This window comes from Cornus florida, unplaced genomic scaffold (genome assembly GCF_030987335.1).
Source record: "Cornus florida cultivar Cherokee Brave unplaced genomic scaffold, ASM3098733v1 CherokeeBrave_3.0.0_Hap2_Chr10, whole genome shotgun sequence".
NCBI lineage: Eukaryota > Viridiplantae > Streptophyta > Magnoliopsida > Cornales > Cornaceae > Cornus > Cornus florida.
In genome coordinates, this window is record NW_026775580.1 from 27,315,328 (window position 1) to 27,341,953 (window position 26,626).

Here is a 26,626-nt window from a genome sequence, read left to right on the forward strand (position 1 = left end):
TAACATTCCACCTAAAATAATGACTGAAAGTAGGTAAACTATAAATTCAACTCATTGACTTTAAACAAAATTGATAAATGGAGGATTACCTTCACCATAGGCGTACCCCAATGCCTAACCAAAAATTCCCAATGCTCCTTTTCAACATCAGGTGGTGGGTTTGCCAATCTTTCTGCATCTGTATCCCTAACTGAGTAATATTCACTTTTTAATTCACACTTTTACCCCCTCTATTTTTTTCCGATGGAGGATATTGTCCAATGTTTTGACATGATTCCCACATCATACTTTCCCTGAAAATGTGATAATTGCTGCATGTTAATCCACTTTTTCCATAAAAATTATTTTAATATCATTGAAGGGTTTTACCTTTACAACGTTCCACATATCCTCCTTCAGCCGTTTAGGCATCTCCCACTAAGTTTTGTAGCACAAAGGAGCTAAATTAGCATTTCGGGCAAGTGTTCCCAAATAATTAGTATATGTACCATTTCCAGGGCCGATCGGTTGTCCAAACTTATTAACCCTAAACAAAAATTAACAATTGTAGATGTTTAGTACAAAAATAAAGATAGAAATCCTTTTTTCTCCTTCATATTGAATATAGTCTAATTAAGTAAACTATATAAGATGATCTCTATATATATGTACCTTAATGATAATAAGGTTGTCACGGTTACGACATTCTTGCATCGTGTCAGGTCCCGTCTCTTCTTCGGCGGTGGTTGGGATGATTTTGAAGTTAAAGCTTCGGTATTTTGCTCACTCACTTTTTCCACTTCTCTAACCATTCGTTTCATTGTCAGCTTATTATTTATCCTTCCTGGGAAAAAAAACAAAAAAGTGAGAATTCATTTAAGAGAATGCAATCAAATTGTTTAAAAAAGGCAGTGCACAATCCAGGAAAAATCAATAAAAAGAAATAAAAAATACCTCAAAACTTCAGGTTATTTTTGGTTGTCCAATGGAAATTATATAAAACCATTTTGTTTTGGTAAAATCATTGATTGCACTTATACAATAATGTGCCAAGAATATATCAAAACATATTAAAAATATATAAGCACACAAAAAAGCTAAATTAGTTTTCACGGGAAGCGTACATGTGCATGCTACAAAATATGATACTGCAATATTATTGTCAAAGTTGTATATATATATATATAGTGAATCAGAGCTTATAACATCCAAAAAAGACATTTGACATCCAAAAAAGACGTTTCACATCCATTGAGTAGTAGATATGGAATCATCCTAAATCTAATCTTCATCAAGGTCATCATCAACATCATCATCTTCTTCTATAGTTGTTCCAAGCAAATCAGCTCTTGTCCAAAACGTGCTATCATCAGGTACATCCATGTCGTTATCCACATGTTGTGCATTAAATGGCTCCTGAACTTAATAAGATTCAATATCATGCACTGGCATATCATAAAGGTCTCGCGGTTTTGCGCCAATAACCACTTTCCACTCATTGTCAATGGGATCATCAACATAGAATACTTGTTCAGCTTGAGATGCTAGAAAGAAAGGCTCATCTGTTCCCAATAATCGTGACGAATTAACAAGCTTAAATTGAAAATCATCCTCCTTTATTCCTCTACCCTTGGACAAGACATCAAACCACTCACACTTAAACAATACCACCTTCCTATTTACATTGTAATTTAACTCAATGATATCAGTCAGCACACCATAGTACTGAATATCTCCTGTGACGGGATTTTGATCAGTGGCTCTTGCATAACTAGATGTCACTGCCTTTATAACAACTCCACCGTTCTGAGTCTTTCTACGTCTCTCAACATCCCTAACATGAAACTTCAAACCATTGATCACAAATTTCTTGAACCGTTTCGCGACAGGGTTTGGACCTTGTGCTAGCCACCTCAGCTCATTAGGAATTGGATCCTCACTATCTTGCAACTGTATTCATAAAGATATAACTTATATAATAAGGTAATTTTTCATAAACCTATAATACACCAACAACACAAAAGTCAAATACTTACACGTTCATTAAACCATTTGTGAAATAAATCATGAGAAATCTTCTCTAATTGTCTTGGTTTTAAATAGCGCTGCCTCATTTTAAGAAATCTCTTATGTTTTCTGCATTGTGAAAATATAATGTTAAACATATTGCCTATTAAACTAAATGAAGTTTGACACGAATATAATCATGTAATATATTGGGGAACTTAATCTTACTCAATGAATGGTTCTTCTCCATGATAATTGAACAAAACATACCGATGAGCTTGCACCAAAGTCATCCCATCTATATTAATGAACTCTTGTTTTCCCAAGGCACGGCCTTGTGCACCAAAATCATTCACTTCCTCTCCATCAAGCACATTATCGAAATTCCTCTAGGACCTATCGAATCTCGTCTCGATATTTGTTAGATAACGTGAACAAAAAGTTAAGCATTCTTCTGCTAAATAACCTTCTACTATTGAACCCTCGGGATGACTTCTATTTTGCACGTAATTTTTCAAAGTCATAAGGTACCTAAATATAAAGAATGAAATTTAATAATATCAGAATTACTAAAAAATAAACAAACTATAAATGAATATTCATTAAAAATCTTGACCTCTCAATTGGATACATCCAATGGTATTGCACTAGTCATGCAATCCTTGCCTCGTGAGCTAAGTGAATAGATAAATGTACCATTATGGTAAAGAAGGCAGGTGGGAATATCATTTCCAACTGACATAGTATTAAAATAATACGGTGTTCCAATTTATCCAAGTCTTCAGGCCCAAGAGTCTTTGAACACAGCGCTTGATAAAAGTTACTGAGCTCGACAAGTACTGAACAAACATTCTTAGGCAATATCCTATGAATGGCTATGGCTAGAAGTTGTTGCATCAATATATGACAATCATGACTCTTCAACGCACTAATTGTACGCTCTTTCAATTTCACACAACGTGAAATGTTAGATGCATACCCATCTGGAACTTTAACATTTTTCAACACTCGACATAATGTGTTCTTTTTAAGTGAAGATAGCGTGAAATTTGCAGGACGCAAATAAAATTTGTTTGAACCAAGCTCTTGTGGGTGAACTGAAGGCCTTACTCCTATATCCTATAGGTCAAGTCTTGCTTTTAATCCATTCTTCCCTTTCTAATCATTCATCAATGTGTGAAGTATATTGTCACATATATTTTTTTCAATATGCATCACATGTAGATTATGACGCAGAAGATTATACTTCCAATATGGTAATTGAAAGAATATACTCTTCTTTCTCCAATTGTGCGGCGAACGCGTCCGATCTTCACGCTTCCGATCTTCATTCATTGTATGCACAGTCTTTCCGAATGGTGGAAATTTAAGGCCCTCTAATTTATGTAACAATTGTGGTCCAGATAACATAGGCAGTGCACACCTTACCTATTCAGTGCCGTCAAATGCTGATTTACAACGCCTATATTTATGATCTTTTTCAAGAAAACAACGATGCCCATCATAACATATTTTCTTGCTATGATCTAAGAAATGAGAGCAAGTGTCTTTATTACAAGTAAGACAAGCCAAATACCCTTTTCGACTCCAACCAGATACCATTGCATAACCAGGAAAGTCAGAAAGAGTCCAAAACAATGCTGCATGCATACGGAACATCTCATTTCTTGAAGCATCATAAGTTTCCACCCCATTAATCCACAACTCTTTTAATTCCTCTATCAAAGGCTGTAAATAGACATCAATATCATTTCCAGGTCCCTTAGGGCCAGGTATCAAGGTTGATAGAATAAAATAAGGCTGTTTTATGCACATCCATGAGGGTAAGTTATACACGAGTATCAAAACAGGCCATGTACTGTGTGCAACACTCATGGTCTGGAATGGGTTGAACCCATCAGTTGCTAATGCAAGCCTGACATTCCGAGGATCACTAGAAAATGTTGGGTATCTTTTATCAAAGCTATCCCATGCTGGGGAGTCAGCGGGATGTCTCATCAATCCATCCTTGATTCGCTCTTCGGCATGACATCTCATAGAATAAGCTGTCTTACTTAACATGAACAATCTTTAGAGTCTTGGCTTCAAAGGAAAATATCATATAACTTTAGCAGGAATTTTTTTATTTGTTGATGAGGATGATGTACTTGCATTGCCCTCAGATTCTGAATCAAAACTTTCCACCTTGACTTGCACAATTATGACACATTTCATCAGTAGAGTGCTCCTTCCAATACAACATACAATCAGAGGAACATGCATGAATCTTATCATATTTAAGACCCAGGTCACCAATCATCTTCTTTGTTTCATTGAAGGTTTTTGGTAATGTCTCGCCATCTGGTAATCTATCTTTTATCACTTTTAACAGATCAGTGAATGATTTGTTACTCCAATTATATTTAGTCTTCACTAAATATAGCTTTACTACATAGGATAACTTCGATAACTTTATACACCCAGGATATAACTCTTGGTTTGCATCTTCCAATAGCCTATAAAATTTATCTAACTCTTCACTTGACACCCTTTGGTGCTGATCATTTTCTCCGTTGGTCTCTTCCCTCCCTTCAATTGGAACACCAAAACCCTCGTGTAAGAGTCCATGCATATCATCATTTTTGTTTGCATTGATATCCTCGTGTGTTGTGTGTACATCAGTTTGCTGAGAAGATGACGACACTTCTTCCCCGTGATAAAACCAAGTTGTGTATGACTGAATAAACTTATTGCATACCAAATCATCTCTCACCTCAGAACATGTTTTTTTTTTTATGCAATTGCCACAATCAATACAAGGACAATATTGTAACGACCCGGTCATTTGCCTTCCTTTCCTATTTCCTGAAATTTTACGAATGAATTTTTTCGTTTAATTTTCTTTTCTGAGCATTATTTCATGTCGCTTAGTGTCATCTCAAGTGCTCGGAATTGATTCCTGAGACTCTTTTCTGTGGATTGATAACTTCCTTTGAGGACCGAGTCATTTTCACATTTTTCGTTTTTCGACACTATGCCTATTTCGTCCTTTTTCCTATTCTGTCTTATCTCCGTTTGTCAGTTTTTGGCACAACCTCACTTCTCATGCTCGGAGTTAGTTTTTGACTTCACGTGCCTTCATCTTGAGTGGTTTCCTCGAAATACGTACCTTTACTTTTGCAAAAAAGTACTCTAGTTGCTCCTGGTGCCCACAGGGGCATGGATGCACAATTCTTTAGAATCTTTTTCATTTCTTGGGGTTGTTTTCGTAAATATCTTTTGAAGATATTTTATTTCAAGGGTTTTTAAGATAATATTTTTGGAAGATATTTTTATTCTAGGCCATAAATGCAGTTTTCACTTTTTGGAGGAGCCATTGTGTAATTAATGAAAGTTATTGCAAAATGTCTTGCTTTGAGCCTGGATCCTTGTACGGGATTCATTTTTACACTTCGTTGAGTTGTGTACTCTTGGAATTTCCTCCTGGTCGATGTTTTCCAGTTTCAGGGTTTTTGGCCCCGGTTTGCGCCAAACTTGTTTTAGGCATAACTTTCTGGTCGGGACTCGGTTTTTGATGTCGTTTCTTCCATTGTTCATATTTTATCTTTTTGAATCTTTTTCATTCACAAAGTTTTTCCATTTGAGTGCGTCTGCTCAAATTTTACTTTTTCGGACCCAACGGGGCCCATTCGGGGCACTTTTCGAGATTTCTATAAAAGGGGGGTGAGATATTTCATTTTTCATCTTCTCCCCTCTTCATGCATGACCTGGAGCTCCCATGGAAGCCCAATGGGTGCTGCCATCTTCTCTCTCCTCTTTTGGTTCACTTTTCCTTGATGGAAAGTCTTCGGCCTTAACATTTGTTGTTCCCCTCGCCGTGCTCTACCTTTCCCCCTTATTAGAATTCAGTTTTGACCATTTCTTGACTTTGGTTTTGAGGTCAAGTTATGATTTTGATGGGGCTTTCATGGGGGTTATGTTCACGGCATTGTCCCCGACAAAACCTAGTAGTTTCGTCGGATTCGGAGCCGTTCCATTTTGATGGCATTTGAAATTTTCATCTCAAATTGAGATAGGGGATGTTCTAGGTTTAAATTCTTGTTATATAGCATGCTTGTGATGCTTATACTACTTGTTTGCATAATTAAATGAAAATCTAGAGATTTTATTACTTATTTTTTTCGTACGGGATCTAATTTTCCCGGTTGCTCATGACTTGGTTTAAACATGTACCATAATTTTATATTGCCCCTTGATATGCTCATTGTTGTGTATTAAAATTGGAACATTTGAATAAGTATTAAAGATTTTATTTAATATTTATCTTAGGTGAAAGATTAATTCACATGGCCTTAACTAGCTTGAAATCAATATATGTTGGCATATTAAAGTAGGCCTTAGCATGCTCTCCAACATAGTTGAATTTGAAAGTGATTGGAGGTGTTTTGAAAATTAGTAATTATTAATTAATTTGATTAATTAATTTGCCCCGAGTGCACTATTCACTCTATTTAAATTTCAACTTGATATTCTTGACTTACATGCCATACAGCTTCACATATATTTGATTTAGAATATTCAGTTAGGTTTTCAAACCCTTAATTTAATTAAATTCCTTATTTAAGATTTAATCCTCATTGTGATATACAACTTGGAATTGAATTGTGGCATGCTAGAAAATTAAGCTTAGGTATAGTTGTTCACATATATTAAATTGGGATTAATTTCTTGAGAATTGTAACTTTTAATTTATATTTAACTTTAGTGAAAGGTTAAGTCACATGGTCTTAAATTGAATGAAATAAACTTGTAATATGATATAACATTAGTCCTTGGCATATTCTCTAAGATATGTTAAATTGAGAGCATTTGGTTAAGTTTGAAAATCTAGAGATTTTAATTTAAAAGAATTAATTAAAATCTATTTTGCGGTCCCATTAGCTTAATTAAGGTTTTAACTTGATATTTGTATTGGCCATGACTTGTTTACTAGTATATATTAATTTGGGACTATCTGAAATTATTTTACAACCTTGGGATTTAAATTAGCATGATTTAATTAAAGTTCTACTTTGTTGTTCTAACAACCTAATTAAGTTTTAGAACGGATATAGGTGATGACCTTGCCATACCCTTAAAATTGAATCGGAAATCTAGAGAATTTAATTGTGTTTATCTATTTAAATTCTATCAATTTGCTCCATGATCTAGTTGTGTTTTAGAAGTGGTTTCTATATTCAAATCATGGACTTAGACTTGTTGTATATTCATTTGGTTATGTTTTGACATTAGATAACATAGTTGCTATGTTTGTATTCATGATACTATTTTTCCTTATTGAATATATTGTTGCCTTGTGTAATGATTTGCACACTTCGTGTTTAACATTTTCCATGCATAGCGTGTAACGAATCACACACTGAAGATTTGACATTCATCATATCATATTAGTTGTGGATTTAGAGCATGTATTATATTGGTTTCCAAATTTGGTTGTGCTTAGTAGATAGTTGATTATCTTGCATATTCCTGTTGATATATGCATTGCTGCACAACTTGTTGATTTTGGAAACTTGGGGATGTCGTTGTTTGACTATGGCTAGGACATGGTTCTAGTACGGGGGATAGTCCCTCTATATAGTCTAGTGCGCACATAGGGAGGTTACCCATGGGCTAGTAACCCTAAAGTAACTATGTTGTCGGTCTGATCCGGCGTGACGTCCGAGTATCCACTTTGTTTGACTTCAGATTTCATTTTCAAGTTGATAACTAGATGATGTTGTAACTTGTTGTTCCTTATTTGTCGTTCCATTTTAAGTTACAAAATGTTAACTTAGCGAAATTGTGCTTTATGTGTTGTATTGGAAGTTTTAATGTTGGTTAAATTGCATCGATATTGAAAATTGTGTTTTGACATTCTAACAAAGCTTAGGATTGATCCTATTAATTCATTTAGAACTTAGACGTTAGGTGGCATGGACCACCACTGTTATTTTGTGCTTTAGATTCTAAGTTGATGGCTTTGAGAACTTATACCTTATTGCATTGTATAACATGCTCTTTTGTTGTTGAATTGCATGGATAATGTGATTCTTGTTAACTTGTATTCAAATATACTTTTGTCATGTTATATGGATTACTCTAGACCTAGTTTAATTGTATTGAAAATGCAATTAATGTTAATCTATGCTCAAGCATTCTTCTTGTCCTTTTCTTTAGATTATCCTAACCATGATTCGTTTCATACACATATGTATATCATGATTCTTGTTGCTTAGACTCTAAGGAAGCTTAGGATGCTTCCCGAGTCTCACTTGGACATATACGTTCGGTGGCATGAACCCCTTTAACATGCTTCACCTTAAGGTGATAAAGTTGTAAAATGCTAGGTCGATGCATGCTTATCTCCTGCGAGTAGCTTTATGTTACTCACCCCTACGATACTGGGGCATATTTTAGGTACGAAGACTTGGTTCGTGAAGCCTAGCATTCCTTAGATGCCGTGTAGCTTTCAAGTTTCCATTCCATGCAAATGTTAGCATGAAATGTCATTTTGTAGACTTATATGTCAAAATATGTATATTTGATTCCATGTATGTAATGTGTACATAAGTGCACTCCTTTCAATGTATTTGACATGTATGAGATGAGGCCGGAGGCCAATGACATGTGTATTGTATTCTATACAACTTTTTAACTTCACGAAATATTATGAAAACCTTGAAAAATCGTAAGTCATTGCTTCACCATGGTTGCATCGGGTGTGGGAATTCCGTTTTCATTCTTTTATAGGGTCTTATAAATCATGTTTGAAGTGTGGCCATGCGTAATACCCCTAATTTTAAAAGGATAGTCTCAGTATTTATTTATTTATTTTTATTGTATTTTTTTAATTGTTTAATTGATTATTTGACTAATTGTTTATGTGTTTAATTGAATTAAGTGTTACTTGATTAATTGGCTACTTATCTATGTGTTATTTGTATTTTGTCTAGGTGTTATTTGTATTATTTATTTAATTAGATTGTGTGCTTAAATGATGTATTTGATTAATTGTAATTAATTGTAAATTAAATGATTAAATGTTTTATTTTATTTTATTTTATGGTTATGGTTAGTGGTAATGGGCTAACTAATTGGGTCCCATGGAGTACTTGGATAGAAGGTTGATGGGTATGAATAATTACCCATGGATAGTTGTATATGTATATATATAGATATATATGTATATACATATATATAAAAAGGAAAGTAATTTATTAATATTATAGTAACTTTAGTATTAATAAATAATCTGATGTATATATTTTATATATTTATATAATAAAGATATACATATATTTTATACGTAACATGATTTAAGTTACCTTTTTAATATTATGGTAACTTTAGTATAAATAAATAATCTGATGTATATATTTTATTTATGTAATGAGGATACAGATAGATTATATACGTAACATGTTTTAAGTTATTTTTTAATATTATGGTAACTTTAGTATAAATAAATAATCTGATGTATATATTTTATTTATTTAATGAGGATATAGATAGATTATATACGTAACATGTTTTAAGTTACATTTTAATATTATGGTAACTTTAGTATTAATAAATAATCTAATGTATATATTTTATTTAATTAATAAGGATATACATAGATTATATACGTAACATATTTTAAGTTACCTTTTTAATATTTTCATTTTTTAATTTTCTTTATTAAGTTGACTTGGATTGGGAAAAAGAATATGGTTATTATTTAGCCTATAAATACACAACTATAGGTTGAAAAATGAGTGAAAATATATCACGTAATATATTCTAGAGAGAGAGAGTTAGAGAGAGAAGGAGAAAGAGGAAGGAAGGAGGAGAAAACCTTTTAGAGAGAAGATCAAGGAAGAAGAAGTTTAACTTTCAATCCGAAAGTTTAAGGCAAGTTCTTTTTCTATGTCTTTCCCTTTGATTCGTGTTTCTATACATGCCTAGAAAATTTCAGGATTTATTAAACACATAAAATTAAATAATTATGCATGTTTAATTGGATTAGAACATAGGTTTTATGAATTTGGTTCATATCTGTTCTTGTGTTATGAATTGATAAATGCATGATTTTGATTTGATTTTCGGTGTGAATTTTTACATGTTTAAATTGTGTATATTTCATATCTGTGGAATGATGGAACGTAGAAACATGCTTAGGATTCCTGAACATTAAATAGGAACTAGGTTTGGGTTTAAATAAATTTAAATAGACTCAATCATAATGATGCTTGCTATTTGAATGTTTTAAACAAACGAATGAATTTAATCTTTTAATATGTTTTAACAATTGAGATTAAATGTGTAGGATGAATTGGATATGGAGAATGCTTATTTGACGGTATAATAAAATATCATCATATGTATAAGATTCAGTTTATGTAGGACATATGATATAGGAAACTTAAATAAATAATAAGTCATTCCTATTTGAGATAACTTGATATCATATTATCATAGTTATTTCTGGATTGTTTGATGTATTTCCTTAATCGTTACATCAATTGTTGAATTGTGTGATTTAATGCACCGGTATGGGACGATGGCATTCTAGGGACGGATTAACTTATCAGTTAAGTCTTACCTATTTTATATAAGGGAATGGATTAACTAAAATGTTAAATCCTACTTATATTCAAGTCAAGTCAGCTGAACAAGTTGAATGACTTATGGATGATTAATTTATTATATAAGGGAATGGATTAACTAAAATGTTAAGTCTTACTTATATTCAAGTCAGGTCAGCTAAACAAGTTGAATGACTTATAGAGGATTAATTTATACCGGATAGGATGGTTACTAGATTATATATATATATATAAGTATGGTGCCATGATATGAGCTTGAGTCTCAGGATCAGTAGTTAGGGTGCGTATTTCGCCAGGGATGTGTAGCTAGATATAGTGTAGTTGTGTACCCTAGTAGGTCTAGGTATTCATGCCCACTATATGTGCATTTTGCATGTTGCCTACTATTCAGGTTGAGACAACCCTATAGTCTAGTGAGGTTCCTTTATTGTGTATATATATATATATATACGGACTACTAGTTATTGTTGAATTGACTAGGATGTATACGTGTATCGGATCTCTGCTTGGACTATAGTAGAGTAGAACTTGTTTGTGGGCCTGACCCACCATTATTTTTCAGGTGTTCGTCAAGAGTAGAGGTTGTTCGTGCTGAGCAGGGATCAGTCTACTTCATTCTTCTGATGCTACATAGGAGTTCCTTTATGATTCAGTTTCCTGATTTAGACAGTTATTGCTGTCATTTGTTTAGTTTGGATTTTCTAGGGGTCCACACAGTATGGATTCCCGAGTTGTATTTTGGAGGATCAGTTGTATCAGAAGAGTTTCTTAATTAATGGAAATATATTCTGAGGTTTATTATTAGATTATCATTTTAGTTTTTTGTCAGCATTTTATTTATTCATCTTTATTCTTTTGTACTCTGTGTTCGTTTATTATCAATTTGTTTTGAAATCCTCGGGTATTCGGGCGTGGGCCTGGCCAACCCGCATTCGAAAATCCGAGGGGGTATCATACCATGGGCCAAACAGTCATTTGATCCCATTTTGTATTTTTGGATTTCGAGTTTTTGTTCCAAGTTCCATTTTTGCCTTTTTGCCCGTTTGGGGGTCGGATTGTGTATCGGTGGTATTTTTAAGTCGTGGACCATTGTAGCATGTCCAAATAGGTAAGTTACGTTTGCATGCATGGTCGTTTCCGGGCAAAACCTTATCGTTTGTGTTTTGAGCCTGTTGTGAATTCATTTCGCACTTTTTTTGCATATTCTGATCTAGGGGCATAGACTTTTCACAGTAGTTCTATTTTCTTCTTTCAAAATGGTTGAATAGAAAATATGATTTTAGGGGGGGTTTCTTTTTCGTGTTTTTCCAGAAAATGTCGTCTTGGTGCCGGAAATCGATTGCAAAGTTCAGCTTTTTGTTTTTTTTTTAGTAGCTTTTTGGACCTACATGACCAGATTTCATGGAGGGGCGTTTCGGGCAGTGTACATTGCGTTTTTTTTTAATTCTTTAGCGAGTCACGTAGAAAATTCAATTTTGAGGGAGGTTTCTTCTTTGTATTTTTCCAGAAAAATTCATCTACTAACCCGTTTTTACTCTCTGTTCTGGCTGTTTCTGGAAAAAAAATGCTTGCAGCAGCTTTTTGGGTCCATTTTGACCTAGGCTGTTCAAGAGGCATTTTAGGGACTTTATATCATATTGTTTTTGATTTCTTCTGCATAGTCGGGTAGAAAACGTGATTTTAAGGGGGGTTTCTTCTCCATGTTTTTCCATAAAAACTTGTTTAAGGGTCCGTTTTTAGCCTCGGTTTTGGAAAAAAAATTTAATTGGTGCTTGCTGTTAGAACACTATTCCTGCCCAGATTTCTTACCTGGAAAATAAATCTAATTTTTTGAAACTTTGAGGCTTCATATCTTCTTCGTCCCGACTCCAAATCAAGTGATTTTTGAGTCTAAATTTATTAGTTTTTGCGTGTCTATCCAACGGTATTCACGATTGCATCTAATTCTATCTGAAAAGACTATTTTACCCTTTGTAAAGTACCCTTGCCGCACTGATTTTATACTCAAAGGTTGGTTTTTTTGAAACTTTGACGTTTCATATCTTCTTCATTCGGACTCCGAATCAAGTGATTCTTGAGTCTAGATTCATTAATTTTTCCTAGTATATCTATCGGTATGCTCAGTTGCATCCAATTTTTTCTAAAAAGACCATTTTACCCCTTGTCAATTACCCTTGCCGCACTGTTTTGAAACCCAAAAGTTGGTTTTTATGAAACTTTGGAGTTTCATATCTTCTTCATCCGGACTCTGAATCAGGTGATTCTTGAGTCTAGATTTGTTAATTTTTACTGTCTTTCCAGCGGTGTGCTTGGTGGCACCCGAATCCCTATTTTTTAAAAATGACTATTTTGCCCCTGGGGGCTTATTTGTAATATTTTTGATCTTTTGCTTCCGCATCAGTTCTCATTGAGTTCCATGACCTCATGAAAGATCACTTTGACTTCTTAGAGTCTTGTTTTCTGTGTTCGCTTTCGCTTATCGGATCCGTTATCGGGTCAACCTTCGGTTCATCACAGGACACGCTGGCCTAAAAACCAGGGTCGTCACAGGTGGTATCAGAGCGTCCGGGTTCAAATACCTTGGATGACGGATTTTGGGTGCATATCATGCTCACGTTGTTTTGCTTTGATGTGTCATTTATATCTTGATAACATGCCTTATTTGATAACATGTCTTGTATGATAACATGTTCACATGTTTAGGTGTTTTGAGACATCTATTATTTGTTAAGCATACTTTATGTGTATATATGCTCTTAATAACATGTTTTGATTTGATAACATGTCTGTTTGCTTATGTGGCACCTTGAGTAGATAGTCCATTGCTATGTTGCATGCTAGCTACTTCCTTTATGTCAGGTTTTGACATTGTCTCATAAGATTTGTCGTATTCCTTGGTTACATTCTTTTTTCACGAGTTTCTTCCTTGGATAGGAGAAATTCATTCTATAAGGACCCATGTCAGGAACCTTCTTGTCTATTTTATTGATGCGAGTAAGGCTCATGTGAGCGTGGAATCGCAATCCTTGTCTGGTGGAGTGAGACGTGTGCCAGGGAGACACCGTTTCATTTCCTTTTCCTTTATGGCTTCTAGATCTAAGGCCTTAAGCGTATGGTGCCAGTGTCATTGTTGCCAGAGTTTTGGGATTTGCTACCCCAACTCTCGCAGATGCCTGGTTCCCGTGGTGCTTTTGGTAATGATCATTTTTGACATTGATGTCATCCGTATCAATAGGTTTCTCAGAGTTGACCTGGTTTGGGGTATGTTACGGACTAGTGCCTTATACCGTCATGCTACCTTGCTGACGAGTAAGTGTGGGCGGGTTCTGGTTGCTATTTGTACTGCCTTGTCACTCTCTCCTTTCATCGTGATTCAACGTTCCTTTGTCTTGGGATTCTCTTAGTGGTTGACGTTGAGTTAACGTGTCGGTTCGTATGAGGTGTTGTCTCAGTTCATGGTTTCGCGTTCCTTCAGTTGATCTTTAGACTTCAGGATTTGTCCCTCAGTGCGTTGTGAGCTGTCCTTTGATTTGACCTTTTGTTCGGTCATTATTCTATTCTCTCTGGTATGTTCCTAATTTCGGAGATGGAATTACTTTAAGGACGGTAGTTTGTAACGACCCAGTCATTTGCCTTCCTTTCCTTTTTCCTGAAATTTTACGAATGAATTTTTTTCGTTTAATTTCTTTTCTGAGCTCTGTTTCGTGTCGCTTAGTGTCATCTCGAGTACTCGGAATTGGTTCCTGAGACTCTTTTCCGTGGATTGACAACTTCCTTTGAGGACCGAGTCATTTTCACATTTTTTGTTTTTCGACACTATGCGCTATTTTGTCATTTTCCCTATTCTATCTTTTCTCCGTTTGTCAGTTTTTGGCACAACCTCACTTCTCATGCTCGAAGTTGGTTTTTGACTTCACGTGCCTTCATCTTGAGTGGTTTTCTCGAAATACGTATCTTTACTTTTGCAAGAAAATACTCTGGTTGCTCCCGGTGCCTACAGGGGCATGGATGCACAATTCTTTAGAATCTTTTTTCATTTCTTGGGGTGTTTTTCGTAAATATCTTTTGAAGATAATTTATTTCAGGGGTTTTTAAAAAAATATTTTTGGAAGATATTTTTATTCTAGGCCATAAGTGCAGTTTTCACTTTTTGGAGGGGCCATTGTGTAATTAATGAAAGTTATTGCGTAATGTCTTATTTTGAGCCTGGATCCTCGTACGGGATTCATTTTCACATTTCGTCAAGTTGTGTACTCTTGGAATTTCCTCCTGGTCGATGTTTTCCAATTTCAGGGTTTCTGGCCCCAGTTTGCGCCAAACTTATTTTGGGCATAACTTTCTGCTCGGGATTTGGTTTTCGACGTCATTTCTTTTTTTGTTCATATTTTATCATTTTGAATCTTTTTCATTCACAAAGTTTTGCCATTTGAGTGCGTTTGCTCAAATTTTACTTTTTCAGACCCGACGGGGCCCGTTCGGGGCACTTTTTGAGATTTCTATAAAAGGGGGGTGAGATATTTCATTTTTCATCTTCTCGCCTCTTCATGCACAACTTGGAGCTCCCATGGCAGCCCAAGGGGTGCTGCCATCTTCTCTCTCCTCTTTTGGTTCACTTGTCCTTGATGGAAAGTCTTCGGCCTTAACGTTTGTTGTTCCCCTCGCCGTGCTCTACCTTTCCCCCTTATTAGAATTCAGTTTTGACCATTTCTTGAGTTTGGTTTTGAGGTCAAGTTATGATTTTGATGGGGCTTTCATGGGGGTTATGTTCACGGCGTTGTCCCCGACAAAACCTAGTAGTTTCGTCGGATTCGGAGCCGTTCCATTTTGATGGAATTTGAGATTTTCAACTCAAATTAAGGTAGGGGATGTTCTAGGTTTAAATTCTTGTTATATAGCATGCTTGTGATGCTTATACTACTTGTTTGCATGATTAAATGAAAATCTAGAGATTTTATTATTATTTTTTTTGTACGGGATCTAATTTTCCCGGTTGCTCATGACTTGGTTTAAACATGTAGCATGATTTTATATTGCCCCTTGATATGCTCATTGTCGTGTATTAAAATTGGAACATTTGAATAAGTATTAAAGATTTTATTTAATATTTATCTTAGGTGAATGATTAATTCACATGGCCTTAAATAGCTTGAAATCAATATGTGTTAGCAAATTAAATTAGGCCTTAGCATGCTCTCCAACATAGTTGAATTTGAAAGTGATTGGAGGTGTTTTGAAAATTAGTAATTATTAATTAATTTGATTAATTAATTTGCCCCGAGTGCACTATTCACTCTATTTAAATTCTGACTTGATATTCTTGACTTACATGCCACATAGCTTCACATATATTTGATTTAGAATATTCGGTTTGGTTTTCAAACCCTTCATTTAATTAAATTCCTTGTTTAAGATTTAATCCTCATGGTGATATGCAACTTGGAATTGAATTGTGGCATACTTGAAAATTAAGCTTAGGTATAATTGTTTATATATATTAAATTGGAATTAATTACATGAGAATTGCAACTTTTAATTTATATTTAACTTTAGTGAAAGGTTAAGTCACATGGTCTTAAATTGAATGAAATACACATGTAATGTGATATTACATTAGTTCTTGGCATATTCTTTAAGATATGTTAAATTGAGAGCATTTGGTTAAGTTTGAAAATCTAGAGATTTTAATTAAAAAGAATTTATTAAAATCCATTTTGCGGTCCCATTAGCTTAATTAAGGTTTTAACTTGATATTTGTATTGGACATGACTTGTTTACTAGTATATATTAATTTGGGACTATCTAAAGTTGTTTTAGAACCTTGGGATTTAAATTAACATGATTTAATTAAAGTTCTACTTTGTTGTTCTAACAACCTAATTGAGTTTTAGAATGGATATAGGTGATGACCTTGCCATGTCCTTTAACATGTATTAAATTGAGGTTAATTGAAATTGTATCGGAAATCTAAAGAATTTAATTATGTTTATCTATTTAAATTCTATCAATTTACTCCATGATCTAGTTGTGTTTTAGAAGTGGTTTCTATATTCAAATCATGGACTTAGACTTGTTGTATATTCATTTAGTTATGTTTTGAATATTGGATAACATAGTTGTTATGTTTATATTCGTGATAATATGTTTTCCTTATTGAATATATTGTTGCCTTGTGTAATGATTTGCACACTTCGTGTTTAACATCTTTCATGCATAGCGTGTAATGAATCGCACACTGAAGATTTGACATTCATCATATCATATTAGTTGTGGATTTAGAGCATGTATTGTATAGGTTTCCAAATTTGGTTGTGCTTAGTAGATAGTTGATTATCTTGCATATTCCTGTTAATATATGCATTGTTGCACAACTTGTTGATTTTGGAAACTTGGGGATGTCGTTGTTTGACTATGGCTAGGACGTGGTTCTAGTACGAGGGATAGTCCCTCTATATAGTCTAGTGCGCACATAAGGAGGTTACCCATGGGCTAGTAACCCTAAAGTAACTATGTTGTCGGTCTGATCCGACATGACGTCCGAGTATCCACTTTGTTTGACTTCGCATTTCATTTTTAAGTTGATAACTAGATGTTGTTGTAACTTGTTGTTCTTTATTTGTCATTCCATTTTAAGTTACACGATGTTAACTTTACGAAATTGTGTTTTATACGTTGTACTGGAAGTTCCAATATTGGTTAAATTGCATCGATATTGAAAATTGTGTTTTGACGTTCTAACAAAGCCTAGGATTGATCCTTTTAATTCATTTTGAAGTTAGACGTTAGGTGGCATGCACCACTGCTGTTATTTTGTGCTTTAGATTCTAAGTTGATGGCTTTGAAAACTTATACCCTATTGCATTGTATAACATGCCCTTTTGTTGTTGAATTGCATGGATAATGTGATTCTTGTTAACTTGTATTCAAATATACTTTTGTCATGTTATATGGATTACTCTAGACCTAGTTCAATTGTACTGAAAATGCAATTCATGTTAATCTTTGCTCAAGCATTCTTCTTGTCGTGTTCTTTAGATTATCCCAACCATGATTAGTTTCATACACGTATATATATCATGATTCTTGTTGCTTAGACTCTAAGGTAGCTTAGGATGTTTCCCGAGTCTCACTTGGACATAGACGTTAGGTGGCATGAACCCCTTTAACATGCTTCATCTTAAGGTGATAACGTTGTAAAATGCTAAGTCGATGCATGCTCATCTCCTATGAGCAGCTTTATGTTACTCACCCCTACGATACTGGGGCATATTTCAGGTACGAAGACTTGGTTCGTGAAGCCTAGCATTCCTTGGATGTCGTGTAGCTTTCAAGTTTCCATTTCATGCAAATGTTAGCATGAAATGTCATTTTGTAGACTTATATGTCAAAATATGTATATTTGATTCCATGTATGTAATGTGTACATAAGTGCACTCCTTTCAATGTATTTGACATGTATGAGATGAGGCCAGAGGCCAATGACATGTGTATTGTATTCTATACAACTTTTTAACTTCATAAAATATTATGAAAACCTTGAAAAATCGCAAGTCATTGCTTCACCATGGTTGCATCGGGTGTGGGAATTCTTTTTTCATTCTTTCATAAGGTCTTATAAATCATGTTTGAAGTGTGGCCATGGGCCAAACGGTCATTTGATCCCGTTTTGTATTTTTGGATTCCGAGTTTTCATTCCAAGTTTCATTTTTGCCTTTTTGCCCGTTGGGGGGTCGAATTCTATATCGGTGGTATTTTTAAGTCGTGGACCATTGTAGCACGTCCAAATAGGTAAGTTATGTTTGCGTGCATGGTCGTTTCTGGGCAAAACCTTATCGTTTGTGTTTTGAGCCTCTTGTGAATTCATTTCACACTTTTTTTGCATATTCTGATCTAGGGGCATTGTAGACTTTTCATGGTGGTTTTATTTTCTTCTTTCAACATGGTTGAATAGAAAATATGATTTTAGAGGGGGTTTCTTTTCCGTATTTGTCCAGAAAATGTCATCTTTATGCTGGAAATCGATCGCAAAGTTCAGCTTTTTGTTTTTTTTTAGCAGCTTTTTGGACCTCCATGACCATATTTCATGGAAGGGCATTTCAGGTATTCTACATTACGTTTTTTTTAATTCTCTCGCTAGTCACATAGAAAATTCAATTTTGAGGGGGGTTTCTTCTTTGTGTTTTTCCAGAAAAATTCATATACTAGCCCGTTTTTACTCTCTGTTCTGGCTATTTCTGGAAAAAAAAAATGCTTGTAGCAGCTTTTTGGGTCCATTTTGACTTAGGCTGTTCAAGGGGCATTTTAGGGACTTTACATCGTATTTTTTTTGGTTTCTTCTACATATTCGGGTAGAAAATGTGATTTTAAGGAGAGTTTCTTCTTCGTGTTTTTCCAGAAAAACTCGTTTAAGGGTTTGTTTTTAGCCTCGGTTCTGGAAAAAAAATTTAATTGGTGCTTGCTGTTAAAACACTATTCCTGCCCAGATTTCTTTCCCGGAAAATAAGTCTAATTTTTTAAAACTTTGAGGCTTCATATCTTCTTTGTCCTGACTCCAAATCAAGTGATTTTTGAGTCTAAGTTTATTAGTTTTTGCGTGTCTATTCAACGGTATTCACGGTTGCATCTAATTCTATCTAAAAAGACTATTTTACCCTTTGTAAAGTACCCTTGCCATACTGATTTTAAACTCAAAGGTTAGTTTTTTTGAAACTTTGACGTTTCATGTCTTCTTCATCCGAACTCCGAATCAAGTGATTCTTGAGTCTAGATTCATTAATTTTTCCTAATATATCTATCGGTATGCTCAGTTGCATCCAATTTTGTCTTAAAAGGCCATTTTACCCCTTGTCAATTACCCTTGCCGCACTGTTTTGAAACCCGAAAGTTGGTTTTTATAAAACTTTGGAGTTTCATATCTTCTTCATCCGGAGTCTGAATCAGGTGATTCTTGAGTCTAGATTTGTTAATTTTTCGTTGTCTTTCCAGCGGTGTGCTCGGTGGCACCCGAATCCATATTTTTTAAAAATGACTATTTTGCCCCTAGGGGCTTATTTGTCATATTTTTGACCTTTTGCTTCCGCATCAGTTCTCATTGAGATCCACGACCTCATGGAAGATCACTTTGATTTCGTAGAGTCTTGTTTTCTGTGTTCGCTTTCGCTTATAGGATCCGTTATCAGGTCAACCTTCGATTCATCACAGGACATGCTGGCCTAAAAACCAGGGTTGTCACAAATATATACGCCCATCCTTCCCAACTCGTTCAAATGAGATCTCTAGAAACTCTTTAACTCCATGCAAGTATGCTGAACTTAACCTATTTGCATAGTAATGCATATAAAAAATCAAATTTCTTAAATTGTTGTTATTAGAATAAGTAACCTAATCAAACTACAGTCTGAAGTACCTTGACTGAGTTATCCAACTTCTATCCATGATATTACATCAAGTAACCTAAATAAAATATATGCACAAGAAATATATTATTGGTAAACATGATAACAATTTAGTAAAGGTATTTGAAAAGTATAAAAAAGTAACATGTATAAAAAAAAATCATGACTACTCCATTAAAACAAAATTCTCAACAAAATGTAGCTAGGGTTCCTAAGAATGATCGTAAATTTTTAGTAAAATATCATTATGCAAGATGGGTCCATTGTGTACAGCAAGAAAGTAACAGGTAATAGTTCAAATCTCCAAAAGTTCCACATAAACATAAATAAATTATTTGAATTAATCAAAATAAAAACATATTACAACATGATTATTTGTAAGAGCTGACAATTCAACAAGGTGATATACCAAAGTTGATTTACCTATCATGCAACAAGTAGAATATATATATTGATGAACTCATGAAACTCATAAGGAATAATTTTAAATGAATAGATAAAAAAATTAAAAAGTGGGAAAAGCAATCATCAATACCTTCAAAGAATATTAGCTAATCAAATGTGAGTTATCCCCTTCTTGATTGCTAATGTGAAGGAAACCGAGACAAAGGTTGAATTATAGTGGTCACACTGTCAGCAATAGCAAGAACATAGCAAGCTCAGTGTCTTGTAGCATGCAAAAACATAATTTTTTGTTCAAGTAGAAGGCAAACAAGAGAACAAAATTGTATTTGACAAAAAAAGAAACCGAATATTATATGAAAACACTAATCTGACCAAGATTCAACTCTCGGGGTTTTAGAATCAACAAGATGTAAAACATAAAGACTTGGTCAAGATTTCTCTCTAAGATATTATCCCTCAGGTTTCGTAGGACTTGTAAAGTTTTATTCTCAGATTATTGCGTGTTAGTGGGACCTGATTTTTCACCTCATTCTTCAAAAAATTTTTTTTTTTTTTATAAGTAAAATTCATTAAAGGCACTCAAAAGGGGAGCACTCCCAAGAGAACAAAAAGCCTCTACCAGCGACATTCTTCACAACTTTATTAATATTATTTGACTCAATTTCGGATCCTTTAGTAAATTTTTCTTCAAAGCTTCAGCCTTTTGAATCAAATCTTTGATTCTTCATTTTTTACAAAAAGATTTTTTGAGAATATATCTTTTCAAGAGCCATTTTTTAATGATAGAAAGAATACTTTCAGCAACCACTTCTTTTGTAACAAGACCAATGCCCATTGAAAAATCTTAAATCTTATTAGATTCAATCCTTGTTATCTCACTTATTAGATGACATCCACCATTCATGTCTAGAGCACATACATGATACATCCAGCATTCATGTCTAGAGCACATACATCATCGTGTATAAACTATATTACTCATTAATGCCAAGACTTTTATATTTAATTTCACCTTAAATAATTTCATCTTAGGATCGTATCTCTCATTAAGTTATATTATTTAAACCATTATTTAAGGTCCAAACTTTAAAATTGCCTTATTAGTGCTGCTCAATTTAAGAATTGTCAATTGAATTATTCTACATTAGTCTCCTTGGCCTTAGTTCCCTACAAACTATAAGTCGTGTAATTCTAAAAATTTATGGCAGTTACATTATCAAACCCCTCTCATTTACTTGTGTCAAAAGTTCATATATTTTGTATTACTAATTGATTAATACAAGTCTCTTTTTTCTATTTCTAATTTTCTTTAGGCTCATGTTCGGTTAGATGGAAATGGTTGGAGTCTGGAGAGAGGTTTTTTTTTTTTTTTTTTTCAACATTTTACAAGTTTGGAAGGCAAGAAAAGAGGGAAGTAATTTTCCTTAACTGCTTAACTTTTCCACAAATTCTTCCTCTAGAAAACATAAGAAAATTACCATTCAAAAAAAAAAAAAAAAAACATAAGAAAACTTACATTCTTGGAAACTGATATGAACCAACAGCTTGCCCATAAATTCTCTCTAAAATAAAATATTTTTATAAATCAATTTTGAAAGAAAGGTCTAATGGTTCATATCTCTCTCTAAATAAACTAAAAAAAATTTTATTTAGATTCTCCAATAATTTTTACTTTTTGAGATCAGATAAAAATATTTATTTGAGACAAGTTTATTTAAATATGTTTTCTTGTTCAACAAAAATGAGAAGAAAAAAAAGGTAAACAATAATATTTTCTTTCAAATTTTAAGATACCAAACTATTAAATCAAATTTCTAACAAAATTTTCATTCTAACCAAATACATGTTGAAAAAATAATTTTCCTTTATTCCACTTCAATTTCTATTAGTTCCACCTTGTAGTGGCTATTTCATTCTAACTAAACAGAGCCTTAAGATTGCAACTTCATTTATTTTATCTTTTACTTATTTATTTATTATCCTTATTATCTTTTTCCTAGAAACTTTTTAGTAGGATTTTATCTCAACGTTGAATAATGTACCCTTTTTTTTTCTTTTCAAAAAACGTAATGATACAAGCCCCTCTACAACGATCATCTACTCTCTCCTTTTTATACAATCTTTTTATAGGGAATTAATGAATTCACAATATATTGTAGGTTGAATGGAGTATGGGAAGTGAGTGTGACAATGTGAATGTGATTGGACAGATTGACAGGAAAACATGGTTTATACAAAGATCGTTAGTTTCTCTTATCTTTTTCTCAACACCAAAGGCTTCACAACACACTGGAGAGCTTTTCAATCCCACCCTAAAACGTTAATTCTCCTAGAGTGCCAAAGTGTTCCTTACTGTCAATGCAACAATATTAAGTCAAAAGAAAGCCAGGAAAGAATCCAACTTTTGCGAAGGCAGAATCCCCTTGTTCCTTCAGAAGGTAGACAGCAAATCTAACTAAACAAAACACTATCACTATTACCTGAATTCAATTGAATTTCATAATAAACATTACATATTATAATATGTTACAGGGTAAGAGTTGTCAAGGATGTATAAACCACATGAGAAACCAGAAGGCTTTTAATGGCAAACTATATTTATTAACAATGACACTACTAGAACAACTTTAAGGTGCCCTTTGGTAAAACTAAAAATTTCAAGCACTAAATTTTAAGAGTTGAATGTATTACTTTGAAAACCTATTTGATATTGTCTTAATTTTAACTTTTTAAGCATTGAATTCATTAAGATTGTAGAATACAAAAACTGAAATCTGGTTGTACCGATTAAATTTTTACCCTCAATATGCATATATGCAAAACAAAATATATTGTCTAAATATGGAGTAAGAAAATATAGATTCATTTTTCTAGACAAATGACATGTCAAAATATGTGTACAAATTATCTAAAAAGGAGAAAATACTGCATATTGTAATTCTAGATAATCAACTGCTACATGCAATAAATAAATTTTCTTTTTTCTACCAAGTGTTCTTGTTCTTCCATACAACTATTCACCTTCTATAAAATATCCTACTATCTTCAATTGTTACCTACCATCTAAATTCCATAATCCACCAAACATTCTACCCATCCTACCTAAATTCCAACAACAATGATACTATCCAGCTTTTATAAAATATCCTACCATCTTCAAGTGTTATCTACTATCTAAAGAGTTTCACTCTATCAACCAAAGACTCTAACCATCCCACAACAATGAAGAGCTGTCACACCCGCGTTTCCACCCATTTTGGACTAGAGCTCCCCTAAAGCTAGAAATGTATTTCCCCATGTGGAGGTGAGGTGTCGGAATCCATGGCGTAAAATCATGAACCTAATGCGAGGGTGGGAAAATTACTACGTATCAAGGTTTTTCCGACCCATTTAATAACCCATTGCTCTCTCTCTCTCTCTCTAGACAGCACTTCCTGAAGTTGGTTGAGCTCCTCAACCAAACACCCATTCCACGTCACATTTGAAATTAAACATACAGTTAGCCAAAAACTTAAAAAAAAAAAAAATTAAAACAACAATCTTAGGAAATTCTTAGGAATTTTTTTTTTCTTTGTTTCAAAAAGGATGTCTTTTTTAATAAACTTTTAACTCTTAAAGAAGAACGTTTCTTTTAGGAAATTCTTACTACATACTTCTTCTGTCCCAAAAAAAGATTACTCTTTTAGAAAACTGTACAGAAAAAGTATACAGTAAGAGAATTTTTAAGCCCCATATTTTTGTATCCTTAATTGTCTTAGAGGATCCAATTTCAATTCCCAACTAATCATATTGAGATTTGTTTGAATTTTAATTGATATTTATATACAGTATTATTTTAACCACCAAACATTAAAAAATAGTAATAATAATATTATTATTAATTTTAATTAACAACAAACTGTATATTATTTATATACAGTTTTCTCAATGTTGGAACACAAAAAAAAAAAAAAAAAGAAAGAAATTACCTGAAAAACGAAGTCAAACTAATCAACGACAAAAATTGTTCCAACAATCCAAGCTACAATCGATTATTTCCTCCTGTACAAAGAAAAAAAAAATTTGAAAACAACAATCTTAGGTACAGAATGAGATCAAATAGTGGTTGGAGAATCATTGAAATTGGGAGGATGCGTTGTCGCGTGAACTAAATTCCAAATCAAACCCACCTGATCTTGTTTACACTATGATTTTTCGATCAATTGTGATTAAACTGATTTTGTGCATATAAGTTATTTAGTTACACGGCATTTATAAACAACTTTTGTTTCATCAATAGAACTATAATTTTATGAGTACGGCCTCTTTTGAGATCTCCTTGCTATGGACAATGACCCCAACCTAAATAATGGTAAGTTTGGTTTTTTCATCATTTTGATATTGAGAAAATTATTACACTGGAACACTATGCAATGATCATAGTTGCGCTCCCAAATTCTCCGGTCGCTAAGATGTCAACAAATTTCATTCCTCATCAACTCGAAATTATGGTTTCATGATTCGTACTTAGAGAATTATACACACGGGAAAAGAAAATCAATGAAAATGGGGGAGAGTAATAATTTTCATTGTTTATCAAGTTAGAGTCAAAATAAATGCTTACCCTTGAAAGTTCATATAATACTTGATAAATAAAAAGAAGTGCCTTTAATCAATATTTGTTCTAGATTTTTATGAATTTTATTCATACGCAATGATATAAATATAAGAATTCTCATTCTATAAATTGACATGGTATAATAATACTCCATATTATAAAAATCTCAAATCAAACCCACCTGATCTTGTTTACTGCTTTGGCTGTTTCCGTATTCCCGGCTAGATGACGGCACTTCTTTCCCTATACACTCGAAGCCGAATTGCTTCAAAATCTACTTAGATGATGTCTGGAATATGAATGGTTGGGTTGGGAATAGGAAGACAGAGAGAGTGATGGTTTAAGCTTTCACTTGAAGAAGTTCGAATCGTTGATCGGTGATAGAAGGGCGCGACCGGTGATGGAAGGGCGAGACCGTAATGAGAGAGCTGTGATGGAAGGCGAGAGAAATACTGAGATGGAAGGCAAGAGAATGGCTTGATAAGAGAGTTGTGATAGAAGGAGCGACCGGTGATGGAAGGGCGAGACCGTAATGAGAGAGCTGTGATGGAAGGCGAGAGAACGGCTGAGAGAGCTGGGATGGAAGGCATGATGAGAGAGCTGTGATGGAAGGCGTGATGAGAGAGCTATGATGGAAGGCGCGACCGAGGATGGAAGGGCGAGACCGTGATGAGAAGGCGAGAGAACGGTTGATGGATTAGGGTTATTGCAAAATGCGATTAGGGTTATTGCAAAATGAAATGGGAAAGTGGAGAATACAATGTTAATTCCCCACAAAACGACGTAGATTTAGGGCCCAAATATTCTATATATAAATCAATGGAGGGAAAAAATGGAGGGAAGGGAAAAAAAATTGAGGGAAGTGGAAAAATGGGGACTGATCGACGGATCAATTTCAATTATAAATCAACCTTTTTATAATAGCACAAATCATTGTAAAATAGGGCTATTGGTCGGGTAAGTCGAACCATTGGGACTGCTAGTTTATGGCAACTTAGGTGTCTAGAGTCATTTTTAGAATGATAAAGGGGGTTATAGAGGATTTGTTGGATTGTCACTAAGATTATGAATTGAAAAGTGCATAAAACATTAATGCTAAGAAGTAAAGAGGCAAAGACAATTAAAAAGGGAACTAGGGAAGTGAATCCGCACTACCCTAAACACATGTTAGATCAAGACTAAATTGGGGATAGACAATATAAATGATGGTTAAGAATTATATAGCAACACATGGTTGCCCTATAATCATTGAGAAGTTCATCAAATCAAAACAAGAATGATCTATCAAAAGTTTATACATTCGAACTACCTAAACTAGGGTGTAGCATCAGACATACTCTCTTAAGCAAAAGATCATCAAGCCTTAAATCAAATGATAAAGCACATGAAGCTAGGAATCAAGTATAAACCATCAAAGGGGATACCTAAGCAATGGACTATCAAATTTCTCTATCAACATGCCATGAAAACCATTCATAATCTTATTTCCATTGTTACCATGAAAATGCAAACATTATAATTAATATAAGAAACCATCTAAGACAAGATAATTAACTTACAACAATCATTTATAAACATTAGAATTCATTACAAGAGGTAATATGCTCTAGATTATGAAAAGACCAAAAATTATACAT

The 26,626-nt window shown here is 33.8% G+C and overlaps 1 long non-coding RNA gene across 1 annotated transcript; it reads right to left on the reverse strand.

The window, feature by feature from the left end:
- Positions 1-677: 677 nt before the first annotated feature.
- Positions 678-25,233, reverse strand: LOC132279504 (uncharacterized). Its single transcript, XR_009471335.1, has 3 exons — positions 25,171-25,233; positions 20,523-20,617; positions 678-823 (listed from the first exon to the last, which is right to left on the reverse strand). It is a non-coding gene; the product is annotated as an uncharacterized LOC132279504 (long non-coding RNA).
- Between the last annotated feature and the right edge of the window lie 1,393 nt (positions 25,234-26,626).